The sequence below is a fragment of the Bactrocera neohumeralis genome, unplaced genomic scaffold, assembly GCF_024586455.1.
Source record: "Bactrocera neohumeralis isolate Rockhampton unplaced genomic scaffold, APGP_CSIRO_Bneo_wtdbg2-racon-allhic-juicebox.fasta_v2 ctg7264, whole genome shotgun sequence".
NCBI classification, from domain to species: domain Eukaryota; kingdom Metazoa; phylum Arthropoda; class Insecta; order Diptera; family Tephritidae; genus Bactrocera; species Bactrocera neohumeralis.
Window position 1 is genome coordinate 1 of NW_026094074.1, and position 5,030 is coordinate 5,030.

At 35.3% G+C, this 5,030-nt stretch overlaps 1 long non-coding RNA gene across 1 annotated transcript; it reads right to left on the minus strand.

Annotated features, from left to right (window-relative positions):
• Positions 1–3,273: 3,273 nt before the first annotated feature.
• On the minus strand, positions 3,274–4,229 carry LOC126767508 (uncharacterized). The gene is made up of 3 exons (XR_007669113.1): positions 4,020–4,229; positions 3,535–3,966; positions 3,274–3,446 (listed from the first exon to the last, which is right to left on the minus strand). It is a non-coding gene; the product is annotated as an uncharacterized LOC126767508 (long non-coding RNA).
• Between the last annotated feature and the right edge of the window lie 801 nt (positions 4,230–5,030).

Sequence of the window (5,030 nt, forward strand, 5' to 3'; positions counted from 1 at the left end):
AATTTTAAAAAAATTTTAAATCATTCTTTGGCGCTCAAAATGCTCAGTTATTTCAGATGGTGTATGCAAGTACTGTCAATATGATGAGCTGGAAAAATTAATTCGTTACCGACCATAAGCTTCTCTTAGGCAAGCCACAACTAAATAAACATTCCGCTATGTGGTGCATAAACAAGAAGTATACTTTTTGTCTTAAATTTCGTATGTTTCTTTCACAGTGGCAGAGAGTTGTGGGTAGAAAATGAAACTGTGTGGTTAAACTCATAAGCATAAGAAAATTTTCTTTAATATAATGTAAGATAATAGATCGGAAGTATTACTATGACATCTATGCTAAATTTCATGTCAAATATTCATTAGTATTTGAGATACGCGTCGTTTTGTGAGGCTCTAAAAGTGAATTCTTCGATTTTTACTATGTCTGAATTTATAGAACGAAGAAGTGCGATACTGCATTGGTTATTCGTGATTATTTCGCCACATTTTCAACTAATATCGTGCCGCAACCACCGCATTCGTCTGATTTATGATGACTGGACAATTCGTTGGTATAAGTGTATTGCAGCGGGAGGGGATTACTTTGAAGGAGATGAAATGGCAAAATACACCTTTCAATTTGATGGCAAGGCGGGCAGGGGTGCATTCAAGACTAATTTCTTATGCAGGGCACGGTTCGTCGTTGTGGCAAAATTGATGATTGGCTGACACTTGGTAAGTAACAGCAAAAGCATTTGAAGTTTAACTCAAACTTATGTTAAAATATGCTCATATCTGTATATGGCATATTTGCAGTTGTTCTTATACGCAAAATTATCTTTAAGGCTTACGAAAAAGGCTACTACTACAGAACAAGGATTTAAAAATATATATAATTTATCTGACTTTGAATAAAATATTCAAAAAAATATTTGAACATTTTCTTGAAACGAATGTAATATTTATATATGATAATGTAGAATCATCTCAATAATTTTGTAGATAGAGAACACCGTCCACGCTTTGCCTTATATAAACTATTCAATACAGTAATATTGTATTTATGAACAAAAACGAAATTAATTCCGGTTTAAGAATCTACCGTGTTAAAATTTGTTCATTACTTCGTATTTGAAAATGATAGATAAAAATTTTCGTAGCTTTGTTATTAAGCCACAAATACACACATAAGATGCATTTTTTTATTTCATTTGTTTGTAGTTGCGTTGAAGTTTGCATACCTTAAAAGCACTATTTATGAAAAACTTGAACTCGATATATTCACTGCTTGATCCGCATACCGGAAAATAAATGGATAATATTAACTTTATATTCGCCCGTTTTTGTACTAGAACATAAGAAGGTCAAAATAATGTCATACACAAAATTTTGTCAACGTCGGTTAAATAGGTTCGAGAATATATAGTATATAATAATTTCATCTAAATTGTGGCGTCCATTGTCTCTAATAACGCTTAAATCTTAAGTGTAAAATTTAATGTCTGTGTTAGTAGTTCTCATTAGTACCGTTATATGCGGAGTCAGCGGATTATCATCCGATTTCAACCATTTTCACACTGCCGATAAGTTTCCTGGTCTAAGAGATATGTGCATTGAACCTGTTAGAAGGAGAGGACACGCCCATTTTTTCAGAAATTTATCGCCAACGGTATCTCTTCTACCATTGCTTTTTTAAGCGCCGTAAGGTACTTTTGGTTCATTTTGTTATTAGGTCATATTCAGGTAGGTTCTGGAATTCACTTCCGAGTGAATATCAAACAAAATTCGTTTTCAATCCGGCATTTGGTGTTCTGTGTTTCACTTTCACAATTTCAATTCCACACTTTTTCTAAAATGAATTCCGAGTGAATACGCATGTTCTGGAAAACGAATTCAAGAAAAAATTCGTTAGCATTCACATCAGTTTCAATTTGGATTTATAAAAGAAATGTAAGTAATTAAAAATTAAAAATATTGTAGTTTTAACACGTACTTTAACAACTTTTAAAGGGCAAACACAAGAATGCAACCCAGAAGCAATCCTTCTTCAATTTGGAGGCACAGCAATATTGAGGTTTGTCAAGGCGACAAAAAAAAAGTAGACTTTATATGGAGATTTAGTGGCAGATTTAAATAAAAATGGTCCCCCCCAAAAAAGATGTATCTGGCTGGAAAAAGGTTAACAAACAAATACAACTTATCAAAGTAATTTAAATTATAAATATTTTTACAGGTTTGGATGGACTGGAAGGCCTTTATCAGAAAGAAAGTGGCGCATAATACTTCCGAGGCCAGAGCAACCCGGGGAGGACCGTTCTTAAGCATGTCCTTACTCCGACAGAAGACGATTGCCCAATTACAGCATATATATACATAGAAGGCGTGCCAAAGCGAGCGTTCCATCAGAGAGGAAAGACTCAGCTTCTGGGCCTCCCCGATGATGAAGAGCCTCTTCATCCACTAGCAATGTCGCCGCTAGGGGCGGTCTCGCAGGCAGGAACCCGCTGTAACTGACTGCATGACAAACATCAGCGAACAGACAAACGCCATGAAAGCTGTAGTGGATGAAAGAAATTTTGGAGGAAACCAAAAACAAAAACACAAATTTATTTACACTCTGCGAGGCCGTTAAAGAACTTACTGTGACCTTAAAAGAAGGAAACATTGAAAGTATGCGTCATCATTACCAGATGGAAAAGTTACGGCAAGAAGACAATGAGCTAAAGCTGAAAGAAATTGAAATTGCCGAGCTTAAAGTGTTTGCGGAACAAAATTACTGTAACAAACAGCCGTAGAAAGAATATACGAGTATAGATACATAAACAAGTTTTTGATTGCTTTGGATTCATTTTATTTTAGTTTTTGAATTTTTGGAATAAATAAACGCTTATTTTAACGCATAAATTTATATGCCTGTACATTTATTGTTTCGATTTATGTTTTTTTAACTTTGTGAGTGAAGGCGATTCGCGATTTCCTCTCTAATGATTGCAGCTTCACTGTCAGGTATGGCATCGTTTACTATTTCAAAACTCGCAAGTTCATTTTCTTCGGGAACAAGATCTGCAACAACTAATTCTTGCACTTTGTAATGTTTGCAAACATTATGCAAAGCGCAGCAAACATTCGCTATTTGCGCCACCTTTTGTGGCTGGTATTGAAGACACCGAGCTAAGCACCTAAACCGGCTTTTTAAAACACCAATTGTTCTCTCTGCAACATTGCGTGCCGAAGAATGTCTTTGATTAAATATGTAGTGAGGTGTCCAATTTCGGGATCTCTGAATGGAGTGAACAAATAAGGTTGAAGAGCATACCCAGCATCACCCATAAGCCAAGAGCCCGTATGCCATTTTCGTAGCAGGATTGAAAATATGAACGAGCACTACTTACACTCCAAATAAGGGCATCATGACTCGAGCCAGGTCGGCGAGCATCAACTGCCTTTATTGCCATATTATAATCACATATCTATAAAAAAATAACCAAAATATAAGAAATAATTAAATAATAAATATGTACATAGTGCGTACATAGAAATAATTAAGTATGTATGTACTTACAATCATGGCATTGATGCTAAAAAATCCCTTTCTGTTGTAAAATAGGTTGGGGTCCTTATGCGGCTTTGTAATTCGTATGTGGGTACCGTCGATGCAACCAATAACACCGGGAATACCAAATTTTTTGATGGAAATGTATTTTTGATTGATTCTGCTCTTCTGTTGTCATAATAAAGTTGATCCACCTTGGGCAAATATATTTTTCCAAAATGTTCAATACACGTTTTACGACTTTTGCAACTGTGCTCCGACCCATTGCTATGCAAACATCCTTTCCCACTGCCTTTTGGAAGCCACCTTCCGCCAAAAACCTCAGTGTGGCTGCCAGTTGTAGTTGCGCAGGAATTGATGAGCCCTTTATATGCGGAGCAACAACGTTCAACAATTCAAGAAACGCATCCTTGTTGACGCGATAGTTCGACACGAAACTATTAAATTTTTTATTAACAAAGCACTTTACAAATAGTAACTACATACTTACACTTGTTCAGGCACATCCAATGGGTTGCAATGGTCCCGTAGTATCCTCCTACTGTAAACTTCTTCTGTATTCCTTTCATTTTCACGTAAAATAACCGCCAATATTGCTAATGCACTCATTTTTCTTAAAAGATTGTTATTTATTTTGGGTAAATTGACAGCTTTCAGCTGTTAAGTTCATTTTTGCGGTTTCTAAAATGAACAAAAAGTTCGGATTTCAGAACACCAAATCCAAATTCACTCGGATTGAGGTTTATTTTCAAATTCACTTTCACTCGGATTCCAGAACCTGCCTGATTAGTCATTATTTTTTACTCTTTAGTCTGATGTGCTTTAAAAGCTTGCTTTTTATATTCTTGTTACAGAATATAATAGTTTTGTTCACTTAACGATTTTGTGTACTACCTAAAACTAGTCGAGTTAGATAAAACGTTATGTTTATATATACATATATATAAATGGTCAAGATGGCGAGACGAGTTGAAATCCGGTTGACTGTCTATACGTCTACCCTTGCGAGCAGTAAATTGGCCGACTATACCACTAAAGCTGCAACAACAAAATCGCTTAGAGTAAATATTATAAGAACTCCTACGGTGTGAAAAAGGACTGTTAATGTGTTACTGTTAAAAGCTACTAAAAGTGCGGTAAATCATTAACTAGTATGTATGTATATACGCCAGTGACATTAGATTAGACCATCGGTTGTATGACAGAGCTAGGATAAAAAATGAACGATGAGCGGATCACCGGCTACTTTTAGATGAAATCACATACCGTGTGACCCGGCCAACCAATTTCAACCAAATATGGTGCATGAGATTCCTCTGACATTCCTATGTAACAGAGTAAAAATTGGTGAAATCCACTTCTACTACTACTACTCTCATTACAATATTTTAAATTTCATTTGAAAACTTTAACAATCAGTGTATAAATCAAAGAATCAATGAATATAACCGGATACAACTTTGCTTTTGAAGTAAGCTACAAATATAAGGATTTTCGAACT